General features: G+C 38.1%; 1 protein-coding gene across 1 annotated transcript in view; it reads right to left on the bottom strand.

Annotated features, from left to right (window-relative positions):
* Positions 1–19348, bottom strand: part of LOC108006355 (Salivary gland secretion 7) — a 161196-nt gene extending 141848 nt beyond the window's left edge. Inside the window, exon 1 of the mRNA XM_070995587.1 lies at positions 19339–19348. The gene's annotated coding sequence lies outside the window, so the exon portion shown is untranslated. The remainder of the gene's footprint in view (positions 1–19338) is intronic.
* Between the last annotated feature and the right edge of the window lie 246 nt (positions 19349–19594).

Raw genomic sequence — 19594 nt, 5'->3', positions numbered from 1 at the left:
GTACAGTGTGTACACGAAGGAAGCGTCAAGTGGCCTCCGCCTCCACTTTTTTCATCTGTATCTTGATGCTCTCACCGTGGAACGTGCACGGGCATAAGTCTAGTGTCTGGAGAGATACTCGTATCTGGGCACTAGGATCGCCTTTAGCTACATGGAATTTTCTTTTCTTTCGCTCAATTTCATAGGAACAGTCTGCATGAAATGTGTAAGGGGCGTATGGCAAAGGTGCAGCGAAGGTAATTAATTTCGAGGATTAGGCATTAGATTTTGGCGATAGTAACGTGTCCCCATAATTCTCATATCGAGGGGCCTGACGAACACGTCCACAGACCCTATCTTGAGCTCATCTTGATGGCTCTGGGGTTCCACGCTATGTCTTCTTTGTGGGTAACCAAAGGGCAGCACATTGAAATTAATAATTGGATAGTTTGTATGAGTTGCATTGGGTGTAAGAAAATTTGCTTTGAGCTGCATACAAATTAGGGTCCTCTAAGTAATTCCAAGAAAACCTAAAAATAAAAATAAATTATACTATGTCCTATGTAAATAAGTATACGGAGAGAAATATTCAAGTGCATTGTTCTTGAATTGAGAACATTCATTTTTAAAAACCGTGTAAGTACATTTTGATATCAATGTGAGAAGAAAAATGTTAAGTTGAGTTTATTTAACAACTTTCTGATAAGTATACACTACTGACTAGTTAACTTGATTCAAGCTAAATGAAAACATTTTCAACTTAAAAAGTGTCGTTCTATTTTAAGAACATTTTAACTCAGATGAGAACGTCAGAATATTCTCTGTATGTGTTAAATGTTTATACTTGATAGCTAAATAAACCTATTATTTCTAAGTAAACTCTAATGGATAGGTACATTACAATTGCCAGGTGGTTTCTAAATTTAAATTGGTTATAAATAAGTAATTATACATTTTCAATGTGTCAATTAGCTTCAGTCAACATCAATGCTCCCGAACCCATCAAAAGCTTAATTCCCTCCAAAGCATAAACCAGAACAAAAATTTTAATTTCTTGATTGTTTTCGGTAATTGAACCCATTCAAATAAACGGGAAATATTAAAACCAACAAACCACTAATTATAATACCTAATCAGCGTTTTCTTTCACCGCTGTTTATTCATTTTGGGGGAACAACTACCCCAAAACCCCAAATCCAAATTCAAAAACCAATGCAAAGCACACACACGAAAAGTGTTCCACATGACAGCGTGAATAATTTGTCACCAATTGACGGAAACCCGAAGAAGGGGCGGTACCAGAATGAAAACCGTCATCAGGTAAATGCAATTAGCCCCGACTCGAGTTTGATTGATGTATTTCGAATGAGCTGCGCCAGGAAAATTAATTAGCTTTAAATTATGTTGGTAGCCCGAAATCTGGGGGGCTGGTGCTCTTGGCACTCCCAAAAACGGGTTCCAGTTCTATTCCGAGCTTCCAGCGAGCTTGAGCACCTTATTAATTAATCAATTGGTTTCGGCAAATTGTCTCGATTGGGGCAATTACCGTGATTTGGTTAAATGCAGCTTATGGTCAACTGGAAAATGTTCATTAAGGGGCTCAACAATGTGGATAACTAAATGTTTGTGCTTCTTGAATGTTGGGGTCTGTAAGTGCTATTGATTATTTTACTATCTTGCTATTGTTAGCTCAGCACGGTACATTATACATATTATTGTGTATAATGTATTTCTTTTTAAAGGCCTCCCTTAATGGTAAACTGCTAAATTTGTTGAAGCAGATATAAAAAAGTATTAAAAACTTATCGCTTGTAATTTATTTTCCCTTTCCTAGACAAACCTTAGTACGAACCTTTGGATTTTTTTCCAATTCTATATTTCTGCCACCCCACAGTTTTGTAATCTTTATGGCTATCTCATTTGCACCGGAATCATCGCATAGATGACTTCACCCGGTATCAAAATCTGGGGAATCAGATGCCGCCCCAACCAAAATTGACAAATGCACGGCTTGAGCAGGCTGGAAATGTGAAAATATATCAATCCGAGGGGCTTTCACGCCGGTTCCGGTCCGCAGCTGGGAAATAATATGACTTTGGCCACGGTTATCAATAACCGGGCATCGATATTTTACGAAAATTGATACGCCACACTGCGGGGAGGAAAATAAAAATAAATAATAATGGCCATTATTGCAGTTTATCCCGCTCCGAATAGTTTCGCCCACCCGTCTGTTTGGATAGCGAGTCCTTCGAGTCCTTTGAGTCCTTCCAGACTTTTGGTGATGCCACTCATAAGCGAACTAATCCGTCAAAATTTATTGCCACCACCGAGGGGAGCCACTGTCGAGCCAATTGATAACGTGCGTGTGAAATTTATCAAATAAATTGAGGCCATAAATGTCAAAGCTGCGCATGATTCATACACAGACAGTCCGAGAGACGGGGAATCCCCTTATTAGCCAGCTTCCGTTGGCCAAGGAGTCAAGGAGTTCGGGCCTCGGGTCCCGGGTCCAGTCAGAAGTCAATCCCACATTGGATTAGCTGACAAATTTTGGCAATTTCCAAGTGAGACGCATTTATTAGAGTCCCATCAAATGCCAAGCCGCGAATTATGATTGCCTATTCATTGTAATCCCTCATGTTTCCAGTTCACTAAAACTGTTGATTTGGTTTAAAATCTATTAATTTGCATAATGACTGTCTTAGGCAAATAATAAAAGTACTCGTTGATAAATTTGGGATAAAACGACCTGATATATTTCATATATAACACTTTTCCAAGCTTAGATTGAATACTAATAGCAATTTGATTGAATATTATTGAAGATACAAAATGTATAAAAATATATTTAAAGTATGACTAGCAATTTATTAATTTATATCATTATCTTATTAATGTATTATAGTACTTATTGGTACATATCCGTTAAACAAACTATTATTATTAATATAACATTTTATCATCCTCAAAATGAGATTCCATTTGGTTAAACAATATTGAAGATTGTATTATAAGTGGTTTATTAGTCAAAAGACAATTTATCAAATAGCATAATGATTGTTTTGAAACATTTTACAAGTACATTTATAAAAAGTACCTTCATAATATTGTCAATATACAATTTTCTCACCCTTAGAATGTGCTTTTTTTTGTTTTAATATAAATTAAGATTAATTGTATTCATCTCAAATTTTAAATCTGGTATCATCTGCACTCAGTCAGAAGTCAATCACTGAATCACCAGCTAACAAATCTCTCGATTTCCAACTGGAACGGTTAACTGCCTTTGCACATTTATTAAAAACCCATCAAACGTTAAGCCCACAAATTACGATTTGCATTCAGCATTCAGCTGGCGAAATTTCACCCACTTCCTTTCCCACCTCCAAGCCCATTTCCATTTCCATATGGACTCCGATTTCCATTCCGATTCCCACTCCCACCATTACGCGGCGTAATCAGAAAGCGTAGAGAACCGGAGTTCGGATTTGGGTTTGGGTTTTGGGTTTTGGGTTCGGGATTTTGCTTGGGCGGGGGTTCCATCTCCATTTGGAGTTCGAGTTCGAGTTCCAGTTCAGTTCCGCGTGGCCATCATTATTCAGAATTTAGTTTACTTTTTGCAGCTCCGCCGTTTTTGTCTGACGGCCCTGTCTCCCCGACTCTGATTGCATATGAAAGAGGTGAACGCTTTTTCACGCTATTATTAAATTTGGTTATTTCGCTGGGATTTGGCGCGGGCGAGGTGAAGGCCCCGCGAGTCGGGTAATGACAATGCATGATGGCACGCCCTGATGGAATACCAATTGGACGAGGCGGCACTGGGAGAAACGAGTGGGTAGGTTTCTCCAGTCGTAGTATTTTTTTAAGATTTTTATATATACATAGCATTAGCGAAATAAGATAACTGCTACTAAGGTGTACTGGAAATTAGTTATGTGTAAGTATTTACAAAATACCAATTGGACGAGGCGGCACTGGGAGAAAAGAGTGGGTAGATTTCCCCAATCTAAGACTTTTTTATAGCAAAATTTGGGACATATATATGGTGTTCTGTAAGGTGTTTATATATAACTATTAATAAAAATTTTCCTAATACGTGTTCATGCATAATATTATTGATCCAAGACATATTATAGATATCTTTTAAGTTAAATATACATTTATGTATTAAAAAAATCACTTATTCAGCGAATTTTTATTAAAATATTAACGCGTTGCAAAACATTGAAAGCAATATCATACTTAGATGATACCATATTATACCATTAATAACTTTAAACTCTTTCAAACTGATTAGTTCCTAGTTTCAGACCCAAAATATAGTCAGTAAATCAGCGTAACTTTTAAGGAGCTGGCAGTATTGATTCCTTGTCCTTGTCCCTGCTGGAAACCACTCTCATAAAGCAGACCCAACGTATTCCACCTTTGTCCCGAAAGCTGCCCGTAGAACTCCATCCTAATCCCAACTAATACATCGGCACAAGGCAATCGTTGTAAACTAAAAACCGCTTCCAACTTTGACATAATAAATAGCTCGGCAATGGGAACGGTAAGGAATGGGGCTCTTAATAAAAGTCAATTGGCAAGCCCTCACCCCTCCCCTACCCCCTTTTCCACCGTTTCGTCCTTCTGGACGGCCATTTGAAATTTTAATAAAAAGTCCTTTTATCGCACTTAGAAGGCCATTTAGTAAGCTAAATTATACCCGAGTATTATCCGGACCAGGACCCGCTCCTTCGGCGTCCCGTTACGACTCCGGCTCCCCCGAAAATCTCAATCCCAATACCAAAACCCGAAATCGTAGTCAAATTGGCCATGTTAAACCGCACAGCAGTTTGGCCCTTGTTGTTGTTGACCCGACTTATCTCTCTGGCCGAAACGGAGCCGCACCGGCAACGTAAACTTGCCGCAAATTGGCCAACTTGCCGCTGTTGTTGCCGCCGCTGCATAAGTCCAATTTATTTTTGCTTTTTTACTTCAAAGCGAAGACAAAAAGGCAGCAAAACCAAATCGAATTAAGCTCAAATCTACATAAGCTTTTTCTCTCTGTGTGCCGGTGGATGTGCGGCCCAGTAGTACAGAATACAGTGGGGCACTTAAGCATAAATTCCCGTCCTGGTGGATTTTGGAGATCCTATAAAATTAATTATATTGTAAAAAAAATGTCGATAGTATTCCCATTATTCAGGTAAACAAATTTCATTTATAATGTTTTTAATACAAATTTATAAGTTAAACTAATCAACATTTTTTTAGAGAACTTTTATAGCTATGTACAACAAAAATATTAAAAAATTGAGCATGACCTATAGGTATCTCTATTAAATCATTAAATTAGTATAGTTCTTATTTACATAAACCACTTTTATGGAATGCCAATAGATTCGCTTAGATTATGAAATGATGGGAATATGGTTATGTAACCCCCTTGTAAAAATACAAAATTAAGTAATTTAATTAAGTAATGTTTATACCTTTAGTGCTAAGATGTCAATAACATTACCATAAGAAAATATAATATAATAATAATAATAATATAATTTAATCTACTAATCAAATTTTTAATAATTTTATAGTTATTTGTACTTATACCGCTAAATAGCTTTAACAAATTTCCCCAAATATTTATAGAAAATATTTTTGTATGCCAAATTGTTGTTTGGATTTTTCTTTAGGGGCTAAAATTTATCATCTTGAGTATTGAGCCTCTAGCTTAGACTACCACCAAATTTCTTTTTTTATCCTGCTAAAAATATGTGCTGTTCTGTATCTTTGTAAGGGAGTTCTTAACCCACTGTGCCCCGGTTTTCCTGATGGTTCCTCTGCCTTTCGGTCCATTTGCTGGCTCTGGTTGCTGTTGTTGCCGGGCATGAATTACATTTCTCTTTGCATTTCGCCCTGTTGTTGCTGCTGCTGCTGCTGTCGGTCGGTCGTTTCCATTTTTATTTCGGTTTTCCTCTTTTTTTCTAAATGCTAATTTATGGGCATGTGTTGCCATTTGGTTGCCGTTGGGTAATTTTAGTGCCCACCGAAACAGAGAACTCAAAACACACAGCAACATCGCCACAGCAACAGCAACAGCAACACAACAGCAACCGAAACACAAACCGAAACAGGAAATGCAGCAAGCGAAATAAAAAGTGAAGTAAATTGCATATTTATGAATCTGTCAATTGTTTATACTTTTATGCATTCGGCATTTGGGGCTATTGTTGCTGTTGCTTTCACAGAATTTCCCAAGTTGTTATTTGCCCGCTTTTTCGATGATTGTTGCTGTTGTGTTTCAGTGTTGCTCTTGTTGCACAGCAGCGATTTTGTATATTTTTTCAGATCGAAAAGATTTTGTCCATTAGCTTATTCATTTGGTAGGAATATTTTCCATTATTTGCCTCTGCAAAACTGTATATTTTCAATAAATTGGACTTTGAGATTTTTTTGAAACTGCTTTTCAGTATGGTTATTCGACAATGGATGCCTAAGAAAACTAAATCAAAGCCTGGCAAAGTGAATGTTCTGAAGAAAATGTTAAAATATAATATTTTGTTATACATTTAAATACTTTTTAAAAATAACATGCATTTTATTTATTAGTTTAATGTTGATTTTTCAAATAAATTAATTTTACTATTGGTAAGATACATTTTTTATTAAATCAGGTTTGCCATTCAGTATTCAAACATGTCAAAAATGATCGTAAACATTTTTTCTGTGTGCCTTGGCTATTGCCACGCCCCTGTTTTGCTTTTCCGCCCCTCATAACATATGATTCCATTACCATTTTCGTATTCACATTCGAGTCCGTTCTGCTTCTCGGTTGTGTTGCTGTCGTTCTTGCATGAATTGCAACTGCAATTGCAGCGGTCCCGCCCCCTTCTGAACCCCTGTCCGCCCCCAACCCCTCAACCTTCACCCCTAAAAACCCCCCACCCCCTCGGCCACCCATTGCTGACCGGCCGGCAGACAAAACAAACGCATTATAACGAAATGTTGGCAAAAAAATAAAAAAAAACACAGGGAAAACAACGAAAACAAGAAGAGGAAAACTTACACCTATTTCCTGTAGATGTCCGTTCATGCGTACACTGTGAGAAATGCTCGCTGTGCCCCTTTTCTCACAGCGGTAAGCTTCAAAGCTTGACATTTCCTTGGGTCAGCTTAGATATTTCGCGGAAAACCGAGTACAAAAACAGATGTAGTGGCTATCTGACATCATCTTACCACTTTGTGGTTTAAATGGAAGTTGAACAAGGTCTATTTGAAGAGATCTAACACATTAAGGCAGACATCTTACGGATTTGCCCGGAGTTAGAAAAACTTTGTTTACTATGTTGCTTGGAAGTACCTTAATGGTTAAAATATGGAAATTATTTTCTACAACCCATTTTTCAATTTGTTTGTATAGGAAATCCAATTAAAAATTATTTTACGGTATATAAACTACTTATTAATATTTCAAAAGGTAAATCCCCACTCATGATGATTTCTTTTACGGTATATAAACTTCTTATTAATATTTTAAAAGGTAAATCCCGACTCATGATGATTTCATAAATTTAAAAATATATAAAATTATTTTATTTTAAGTTTTTAAAACTACTATTTTCCCATCTAGTACATGCAACACAAAATATTAAACATACAAAATTGTAATGGTCCAATTGAATACGACATTATGAAGAAGTTTTATATAAAATAAAAAAATTGAATAAAATGAACTTAAGGAATTTTTTAACCTAAGGATAAAAACATCTATTTAAAGTCTATTAACTAATACGTCTTTTCTAAAAAATGCAACAATTTAGTTTTAAATTCAGTTTTGAATTCAGTAATGTTGTTTGAGAAGGGTTTTAAATAATAACATGGTTATAGGAAACTTATTTTAAATCGCCTTGAGATGTTTTTTGTAGTGCACGCAATAAACTTAAATCAATAAACAAAACAAAAGAAAACAACTTCCATTGTCTGTCCCCCGTTGCCTTTGCCGGTTCGGTTAGGTTCTGTTTCCCATTTGAAGTGAAGGCATTAAATAAGTCGAAAGGTATAAACACAAGCTGGCAAACAAATAAGGCCGAAACCGAATCGAGGCAGAAACCGGGGCCGGAGTAAATGGTTTGGCATTGCTAAGGGAAATGGGAATGGAAATGGAAATGGCGATGCCAAAGACACGGCAGCAAAAACCGTCGAAATTCCTTCACAGAACATTTATTTTCGGCTGCCTTTCGTTACACACATTGATTTCTGAGGCACTGGCCACTGGCCCCCCCTCAGAAAAAACACACACTCCCGCCACTGTGCACGCGATGCAATAAACTTGAAAAAGGTAAATTGCTGAACATATTTTGTATCTTTCAGATACCACAACTGGCACCCGAAACTGCAGCGCCAGCAACTCAAACGCACTGAGCCAAGAAAACAAAACCGAACCGAACGGAACTAAGAAACCAAAAATCAACCGACAGGAGGAAAACCAATATGAAGATGCCAACCTGAGTGGAAGCGCTTCTCCACTTTCCGTCCTTAGTTTTTATATTTATGCACTTTTTTCCCCATGACAACTTTGGCACTCAAGCAGCTGCTGCTGGATAAATATTTTACTGCCCGCCCGGGAATCTGCCATCGGGGGATTGGACAATTGGATAGGTAACAGATAATCTTCGGGGGCAATAAGATATCAAAGTTATGGAGCTGGAGATGTACGGGTGCTTTTAGTTTTGACAACACAATTGCTGGAACTTTTTTTCAATCTGCTGATGCTTAGATTTCTTTTACTTTTTTATTGTAGATGGTATGCCACTTTCCTTTAAAAGGTTGCAATGTTATGATAGTAAATGACTAAAATGTAAGCCTTTAAGTGCTCCACAAATTATAAGGGTTATCCAGAGCTTTGTGCTTAGATAATCCGTTTTAAAACAGAATATATTTAGAACTATTGTATCTTTATTTATTGCGACAGTAACAACTAATTTATTAAGGGTTAAAACGATATCCCCTCATAAATATTTTTAGCCTATTTTAATTGTACCCCAGACTGTTTAAATAACTCCATTATCAGCCAATGAACACTCCAGTAATATGATAATAACCACACCATCTTCGCCACAACTCGAACATGCAAAAACGAAAGCCACAAAGATAATTAAATTAACTGGCAAGTTAACTCGGTTTAATAGCCACCTGGAATGATCGCTCGGATCAGCCTTTGCTCACAATGTATGTAAGTTACATAATGTAACTGCTATTTTTAGCGAAAAAACCCGTTTCCCTTGGCGTTGGCCCTTATCTTGCCGCTTAAGCAAAGCCAGCAAAAACGTGTCCTGTCGCTGTTCCGCTCCTTGACCACACATTTATATATATCTCTACTATATACATTTCTATAGAATGGAATCCGCAATGCGGCAGCAGCGCGATACATTCGCTGGATACGAAAGAAACCCCAGCGCGGAGGGGAGGGCGGTTAACCGTCGGATAAAGTTGGAGGAACTGACTATCTACGACAGCAATTCATTGTGGATACTCATTAGCAGCAGGTAAACACATTTCTGGAACATTGCTTTTAATTAGTAAAACAGACGCCCGGTGTCATGGGTTCAACAAAGTAAACCAAACGGAAGGCCCCCAGTCTGTCCGTCCGTCAGCTTGTCCGTCTGTCCGCCGGTTTGTCCGCCAGCTTGTCCGCCAGTCACCCTGTGCCTTTTTAATTGCAAGAACGTCAAAACATTTACCAAATTAACGCAATCCAAGCTCAACTAAAATGTTCGGGGCGAAGGAAAAACCACCGAAAAACACGAAAACGGAGAAAAGACGCGAAATAAAATCTACCCCCGACTAAGGAGGAAAAAAAACAATGCTAAATGTCCGTCAATAGATTGCAGTCAGTGTGCGAGGGGAGAAATGAACTTCCGACTCTTATCAGATAAACCTGCTCTAATTTGTGTACACTTAGTCAACTGAACGAGGACGAATGGGAAGGGGAAATGATAGTTGGCCAGCGATATATATATGGGATATATAATGAGTCTCAGCTGGTGGACAAGTCAGCGAGCACACCAAATCACCCCGGTCGAGGAAATGCTTTTTTCTGTTTTCATTTAATTTCACTTTGAGTCGCAAATCGTTTTTATTTTTTGTGTCACAGATATACCCTTGAGACATGGTGGGTATTCGTGAATAGCGATGAATCCGGGTCTCCAAAGGGACTGGGAAGTGTGCACTTGTATATTATGTTACCGACATAAAAGTTACAACATGTGTTAAGTATATTTTGTATTATATATACAATAGTTGTATAGTAGTCTTTTATTTATTAGGGTAATAGTTGTATACTTTTTTTTATTACTTCAACATATACCTATCATTTGGAAACGGATTTTCTGAAGTTCATAACCCATTATATATTTCTTTTTAGATAATATTTATAACACGACTTTCAAAATGATTGTATTATTACATTGAACGATGTATCTCATAACAATACAACCTTTTCAGCGGAATTTTCCTACAAGTTTTTTAGAGAGTATTTCTAAGTATATTGTAAAAAGAAGCCCCTTTGCTTTCTATTTCTTTTCAACAGTCTACTAAGAGCTTGTGTGTATCTGGGTGCGTTTTTTGTCGTCTTTTCCTTCGTTCTTTATACTTTTTTCGGTTCATGTAAAGTGTAATATATTTTTTCGGTACTTTGCAGCGGACAGATACATTTAAAGTCATTCAGTGCAGACATCCCGGGCAGAGCTGCGGAGGGTTGAGGCTTGGAGGTTGGGTAGGGGGTTCCGGACTTCGGAGGTTTTCGGGGTCAGTGGATCGGGGAGCGTAAGAGACAGCAACGAATTAACTACAAACGACTACACATTAATGCCAACTTAACAACAGAAGCCGTCCAAGCGACAGCCCAGAAAATGTAGGGGAAGAAAGGGCAAGGTGTTCTCGAAAGGAAGAGGCGATGGACAGCATAAAATACCAGAAGCTAACGACTGCGAACGGATATACGAACGACTGAAGCTGCCTGACAAACTGCGAGTGTGAGGGAGAGATCCGCAAGATACAGATACAGATGCGAGATACAAGATACAAGATACGACCCTGGACATGGTCACGGGCATGGCTAAAATACAATATATTATGCGTGCGTTGCCTCTTTTTGCCTCTGCTCTTTTCACTTGGCAACACCGAAATGGAGACACCCCTACCGCCGGCATTCTTCAAAATTAACATACCACGAAAAGCCCACAAAACAAAAGAAGTGTTTGCCATGTTACTAGATGGATGGATGGATGTATGGATGGACGGATGGATGGACGTGGATGTGGATGCATGCCCCGTTTCTCGGATACTTGGCCACTTTGGAGAGCAAGTTACTGGACCCCGGACAGCTGACGGCCAGTGGATCCGATGACCGTGTCCGAGGGTGAAACATATGGTCGAGATTTACCCAGTTGAAAATGGGTTGTGGGTCATTGTGCGATGGGTTATGGAATTTTGCCTTTTACCACATCACTTAATGCCTAATTGACTTAAAACATAGTTGTACATCTTAAGGGGGTTGTGTTCTAACAAAATGATTCAAGTTAAGTCGTATAGCTTGAAATGGTTAAGTTCTATAAAAAATGATTACACAGAGAGAATTCTGACTTTCTAATCTAAGTTCAGAATGTTCTTCAAAATAGAACAACATTTTTGAAGATGAAAATTTGTTCATTGTGCTTAAATTAAGATGAATTGGCGATACTTACTTTGTATATCTCAACAACTAAACTATTTGTCCAGTCAGTAATGTATACCTATTGCAAATATGTTTAATAAACTAAATTTAAGTTTTCTCTTCTCACCATTTCGTTATAATATTGAGATAATTGATACCAAGATAAGAACGAATGTTCTCAAATCAAGAACAACGTACTTGAATATTTCTCTCTGTGTATAGTTGCGAAGTGAAAATAAAAAATATTATATGAAGTGTATTAAATAAAGTATAATATAATTCTCTCCTGAACCTTTTTTATATTTTAAAATGTTTTTAAAGTTAGTGGTTGTAGTAGGAAGCAAATCTTGCCAAAGATGATAGAAAACAACAAATATAATCCCATTTCAATGCTGATTTAATTAGAAACCTAAGCTTTATTCCATCTATTCATCTTCATAACTAATAACTTACGTTAACATTAAAACAGCAAGCTAACTCGGCAGCTTAAATGGCGTTATTTTCCTCTACCTATCCATCTATTATGCCCCATTTTATTCTATTAAACTAATGGCAGCAAGAAATCTCAAGTTTAGAGCTTATCAATCCGGCTGATCTTAGTTGGCGGTGAACTTTCTATTTTGTTCTTGGCAGAAACCATGGAAAATGCTGCTTTCACGGCCCATTCACGTGGATCCAATTAAAGTTGCCACTCTGGCAGTTTTCCGAAGCAGCCAGCCATCGATGGAGCTTCAGCCCGGAGAAGAGGAAGCCACAGAGTGCTTTGACAACATCAAGGACGATGATGTGACTCCTCCGGCTGCCTTCAATTATAGGAAATTGCGCAAATCCTTCAAACTTTCGCCCGGCCCAATGATAAAAGTTTGGCGGCAAATCTGCCCAAGTCGCTGGGGAGCGGAACTGCCATCTTATTAGCGCTCTTCTCGACTTTCCTGTGACACTAATCCCGCTGCAAGTTCCCTGCACTTCAACTTCAAGTTGGCTGCACATAAGCCCCGGCTTATCCACCCAAAAATAAAAGCGAAACAACAAGTAAACAAAAGCAGCCAGCCAACACACCAACAAACTGGCAACAAAACAGGCCAACGGCGATGTCGATTGGGATGCCGATTCCGATTCCGATTCGCGATTGCCATTGCGATTGCGGTGCGCAGCTCCTCTGGAACAGATTAAATTCCAAATTGTTTTTCACGGCCCGACAGACAAGTCCTGAGTCCTGACTTCCCCTCATCCACCCTGGGCTTCCAAAGGGCCTATGCCCCGGGACCAGGCTAATTCCCCTATGCAATGAAAACAATTTGTATCCTACTCTTTTGTTCCTACCCTGTACTCGGGATGGGCGCACAAGATGCGGGTAAGACCTTTATTTAAATCGCTGCGAAACAAGGATTTTCTAACTTAAATACTGAATATTTGTACCTTCCTGCGCACCAAGACTAAGTCGATTTTGATTAGTTCTAAGTTTTTAAATATTATCAAGAATTGATTATTGAAATATTTCCAGTTCTTAGTCTATGTATTTTTGGAGAACGAAATCACATGCACTTACCACTTATTATAAAAATTTGTACTCAACACATTTGTATTCCCCTATGACTAATGGGTACTTCATGGTCCTAGTAATTGTTTCTAGCTTACTTGTTTTTATTGCTGTTCTGTATTCTTTTTGCAGTGCCTGAACAAGCGCGTTGATTTTATCAAGCTTATTATATGGGTCGTGGTCGTATCATCAAGCTGGGGTGCAACCCTTTTCGGGTTCTTAGGCCGCTGCAACAACAATGACAAAGGCTTTTCGAGATCGGTTAAAGGGAGCGGTAGATCGGGATAAGCACATCCAGTGCAAAGCCATACAGAGGCAGAAAATATTATATTAATATGTTACAGATATGTTAGGTCTAAAATTAACTAATGATCTACTTTTTTCGGTTAATACTTAGTTAAAACTTAGTTTAGCCTTGTTTACTAGATTTAACAGCTAGTAATAAAATAATATAATATTTCTCCCAGTGCAACCGGCCAGAGCAGGGTCCCAGCTGGCATCCTGGCCCGCATGATTCGCTCACATCCACATCCAAGACCCTTTCGCTGGCGGTGGTGCCCCCAAGTGCAATGCAGCGCGAAATTCCACTCATTTTTAACAAGTTCTCAACGCTTTTGTTGCACAACAATGCGAAGGTTGAGTTTCTGTCCGGGGCAGGGGAACTCAGAACCCAAAGGGAACCCAAAGGGACAGGGGCCGTGGCACTTCATATCATAAACTTAAGTACCAGCAGCGACCGAGAAGACAGCGTCATCTCCAGCCCTTCTCCCTCATGGCTTGTCTCACTTTTGTGCGTACTCCCTTACCTTCAGAAAAGGTGACCCAAATAGTGCTGGCAAACAAGAAGTAGCTTATAAAAGGGGGAATATATATAAGATATATCTCAAATTAAAACCTCACCTAACTAGAAAAAATGTAATATGTTGTTATTTTTAGGCCTGGTACTAAACAGAATTTTAGGATCTTAAGATGGCATTAATCGTTAAGGTGGTAATGCCGAGAGCAACATCTTTTATGAAACATCGATCCAGCTATAACTGGTATAGGTTTGTAAACCAAATAAACAATTTATTTTTTTTTCTTATTTTTTGAGATAGTTTAATATTTTTTTAAATATAATAATATGAATATCATCTCGATCCCAGAATATAATAAATTTAATTTATTCTTTTGCCATCCTATCACTAAATGTTTAAATATTACTTAGGGTACTAGTCAAAAAACATTTGAAAATTTTAAAAAACAATTTGATATATGTATAGAACGTTAATATTATAAGATATGATACCAATTTTTGTCCCAAAATCAGCTAGAACGGCTGCACTGATCCCAAGTAACCCAAGAGCCAGCATAGTTTGCCAACGTCAGCGGCTACCGGAGTGGCTGCTACGCTTTCGGTACCCGTTTTGGTTTCGGTTCTGATGATGACATTGACAGTAGACCCCAGCGGACCCCCTTGATCCCCCCTCAGTGCGCCCCTCGCAATCAGCTGTTGCTGGCGGACGGGTTGCTCAAAGAACTACCTACGGGTACGGGTTCGGGTACGGGTACTTAGAATGTTTTGGCACAATTAAAGCTGCTGGTCGCCTGTCTCACTCAGCTGACGTTGTCGGGTGTCGTCAGTGTCTCTGTCACTGCGGTTGGCCTGTTGTTATTTATTTGCCTTTGCCTCTTTTTTGTCATCCAGCCGCACTGTGATCTTAACAAGTGAAAATCTGCGGATCAAGGTATGGAACTGCTCGGCTACTTATATCAAAGAAACCGCCGAAAGCAACACGATCCCTAAAGATAAGAAGGTATATGAAGATAAAAAAGGTATATTGTCCATTGTATAATCTTTTTTTAACCAAAAATGTACAAATATTCCAAGTCTAATTAACAACTTTCTTATCCTATAAATATGTTAAGTCTGAGAAAGGATAAGTGTAGCTCACATATTATTCGTCTAATTTTGAAACTCTTTATAATAACTTTCTTATCTTATAAATATCCTAAATCTAATAAGGTTAGGTGTAGCTCACTTACTAAACTCCAAATATTCAAATTCCATTTATTGAGCTTCTTATCTTATAAATATCTTAGGTCTAATAAAACAATACTTTTCTTATCATATCATTTATTAGTTTTCCTATCTTATAAATATCTTAAGCCTTATAAGAGTTAAGTGTAGCTGTATAATTTTGTTTTGTACTTTATATTATTTCTGACAATGTATAAAACTAATTAGTTTTACTAAATGATTCAAATTTTTAAGGATTAAGAATCATTAAGGTTTTTCCGGAAAAAGAAGTGAATGGGACAATCCGCATAGTCACAATAAATAGAATCGTTTTTGGGGAATATCCATCAAATTATCTGTTCTGATACACAGTGCAACTTTTTGGAGCAAACAAGTTAGGGCATAGTTGCTAAAGATAGGTTAGTTCTTTGGCAAAATTCATAAATTTATCTGGTCCGATCCTCAGCGCAACTCTTTCTGGCTGAAAAGTTCGGGCCATTCCCCTGGGCTTTTGCCCAGTGTGCATTGTCATTGTCCCATCAGCGTTTTGCTGTCGCTGTCATTATTGTTTGCTTTCTTGCTGCTGTCGGTTTTTTGTAACCTTAGAACTTCTCAAGTTGTTGCTGCCTTTCTCGCAGCCTTTGTAAATGGGCATAATACCGGAAACCCGCAACACAGCAGCAACAACAACCGTCGACAGTCGGCCCGATCGACAGACTATAGTAACCAACCAGCCAAGCGAACAAGCGACCGACTGACACCGACAACGACAACAGCTGAGAGCTTGCACTGAGAGAAAAGTGGCCTTCAAATTTTGTCACACACTAAGTTGGGCTACCAGCACTTTGTAGGCTTGCAATCTGATAGAAATCCCATTTTAAGAATCTTTATTCATATAATTCGAAAATTAAATTTCGACTAACTGATTGGATGTATTCAAGATATCAGGTCAAATGGAACTAAGGCTCCACAACATTTTAGAAATTTATATATTAAATGAAAGCATATATCATATATGATAATACATCATAAAACATGTATCATATATGATAATACATCATAAAACATTTATCATGTAAGATAATACATCATAAAACATATATCATATATGATAATATATCATATATAATATTTGTTTTCTTTTTATATGACTTTCTTAATAAGTTTTCTCAGTTATTCCAAATCTATGCTTGTATCATATTTCAAACAAAAAATGACAAGTGGTTGCTTGGATTTTCGATTGAAGAGAGTACTATACCATAGTGTTAATTTAGAAGGGCTTTATACAATTGTCATAGGGAGATCTTTTTCTTACAGAATCTGTACAACTTTTATGCATATCTAAATCATTCAAATGAATTTATACATTTTCTTTTTAGAAACTGTAATGAAAAAGAAAAAGCCCAATACTCCGAAAGTCACATTAAACTTTAAGTAGATGAAACTATTTAATACCATACCCCGAAATGCAGTACATTGCAAACAAATATTTTTTTTCCGTGTCGAAATGGAGCTGGAGTTGGTCACAGGAACCGGGAGTGGAGCGGGAAAGGGGATCGGAAAAAGGGGAATCGGGTAAAAGGGAATCGGGACAGGGATGGGGTATCTTGGTATGTGGTTCGAGCAGCTGAGTTCTTGCCGGTGCGGTTCGGTTCGCTCCGCTGGCTCTCACTCATTTCATAACAAAACGCCACAACAAAGATCAAAAACAACCAGAAAAACAACAATAAGTAGTTTAAGCTAAAACATACCTCTTAATGAAGTAAAAAAAATTTTATATAATTATCTTACATTTTTGAAATTTAAGAATTGATAATTTGCTACGAAAAACATTGTGCTGTATCTTTAAAATGTATCATATTTCTGAAAAGTTCCTAGGAAGGCTAATTGAAATATTATAAGAAGAAGATTGCTCTGATATTGATTTGTAAATGTATTGTGTAACAAATAATACTTAAAGATTAAAAATAGATGTTACGATATAGTTTTCTTGCTTTTTAAGGTCTACAAATCCAGGGTACATCGGGCTTCAACACAAAGCCGTAGTGGTGTCTTGGTCCCAATCCCTTTCTCTGCCAGAGTATGAAAAACTTGCCGGCGGTTCCGGTGAAAATTCACGTTTAACCGAACAATTAATAGAATCCACTCGACAACTGCACAATTTACAACATTGTGTTCTGTCCGCCGAACTCCGTTCCGAGCGTCTGGCGGTTCTGTTTGTTTGTCTGTAACTGGCAGCATAATTACCACATATTTTCTGTAAGTGGCACGGTGCGAAGTTCCCATTTAGCCAAGTCGGAGGCCCAGAGTTGGCCACTTCCCAGACCCCCGATGCCACGGGAAATGAGATTCATTCTTGGCGTTTTTCCCTCCTGGTTTAGCCTTTTGTTTTCCGCAGCATTCCGAAAATGCTCCACTGCCGGTATGATCACCACTCGAATCTTTCGAGTTGGGAGTTTACCAAATGCCCCGGAAAACTAAAAGAACAATTCACTTTGTTAACGTCTATGATATGGTTTAATTAAATAATGGTAGATTATACGGAGAATTTGGTTTAATTATCCATAATCCGGATTCTTATCTGGGTACTCATATGAAGAAGAATCCCATCCCAATGTAATGGATAGTTACTAATACTAAGGAGCGATTTTTCTTCTAATAAATATGGTTAAAGTCAAAGGAAATTTTGTAATACTTTTTACTTTAAATTTCTTCTCTATGATCTGTATTAAGACATGAAACATGAATCCTCACATCTGAATAATTTAAATCAAATTACGGATATCATAGAAATTTTATGCGAAGCCTGTAATTAAATACCGATAGATGCATGGGAGCTCTGATATCAAAATAGGACTCCAAAAGAATGATATTTTAAGTGGTATATTAAAACCAGAACACAGAAAACCCCGGGTGATTCGGATGCCATGACCAATTCCAATTGATTTCCCCTTTTTCATATTTTCACATCCGTTTCTTTGTAGTTTTTTACCCCGCAGACGCCACAAAGATCATTAACTGATGGCCGGCAACTAATTGATGAGCGTAAAATTCAAAGCCAACTAATTTTTAATTAAAATTTGTATAATCCACCGCCAAAAAAGGCAGCTGGGGAGACCCACCGCAACGGATAAGATCTAATTGCCATAATTAATTCTCATATAATTTGGGCGGCGATGGCGACTACTGTTTTGTGTCTGGGCTTGTGTTTTTTGGGGCCCATTTACATAACTTCATAATATGCAAATGGATCTGCATCGCAGCGAGATCGAAGATAGAAGCTATTAAAGGCAGGGCAACAAATCACAGATGTACTGGGAGGCCTCTCCAAAAACAAATTGCAGATCGGTATCTTTTGATGCGTTATTAATAACTGCAGGGGAACCCTTTAAAGGAGGATCCCAAAAAATAAAAAAAAACAAAAACTTGGTGAGGGGCATAATTCCCGGATCTGAAATGTGAGACCGAAAAGGAAAACTGGAAACCGCAGCGAAGACAATGCGGGAACATGTTCTGAGGAAAAGTTGAGTGGAAACCCCTGGAAAATCCGCTTCTTGTTTGTTGATTTTCCTTGCACCCATTGTCAGAAACCTACCCGACAACTTTATTGATAGATTGCGATTTCTGGGACTTCTTTTGACTGCCGAACAAAAGACAACAAGTTTACAATTACCTTTTGTCAACGCGTAAATTCTAAAGGAGGTGAAAGCAAAATTTGCGTAACAATAAACTTTTAGCTCGCTGATTTATAGATATTTAATAGAGAACTTTCCCAGGCAGGCATCTTTAGCGAAAGATCGGCGAAAGGCATTATCATTTGCATGATAAAAGTCGCGGTACTCCAGAGGGAGGGTATGGGAATGCATTTCGGGATGAATGGGTGTGTCCGTGCGATAATAACAAGCTCCTTGGTGCACCCTGATCGCTGAGTTTACGGTTTTTCACAACCTGAACTGAACCCCCAAAAGATTTTCACAATTTTCCAACGCCGATTTCCCTCTTTGTTGTTTGCCAACGCAAAATTATGACGCAATTTATAGTTTTTGAGTTCCATTGTTGAGGGATTTCGGCCGAGGCATAACTAAGATTTATTTCCGGCTTTGTGAAATTTACACCACATGCCACCGGAATTGGTTTCTCTGGCCATCGCATCTGTAAGTTCGGCAAATAAGGCGGGGCGATTTGAAAAGAACAAAGTTCTCCTTTTTTTTTACAACGTGAGAATCGTTCGGATCAAACGCAGATTTGAATGGGCATATACTGGCGTAATAAAAATGTTTATGACCATGGCAACTGGCTGTAATCCGTAATCCCCGCCCGGTATCCAAACAAAAGCTCCGCAAGTCCTTCTTTCATAGTTCTTCCTCGGGTGCGCATT

This window comes from Drosophila suzukii, chromosome 3 (genome assembly GCF_043229965.1).
Source record: "Drosophila suzukii chromosome 3, CBGP_Dsuzu_IsoJpt1.0, whole genome shotgun sequence".
Taxonomy (NCBI): domain Eukaryota; kingdom Metazoa; phylum Arthropoda; class Insecta; order Diptera; family Drosophilidae; genus Drosophila; species Drosophila suzukii.
Note: the sequence above shows the minus strand (reverse complement) of the source record. Positions and strands in the feature narration are given on the sequence as shown.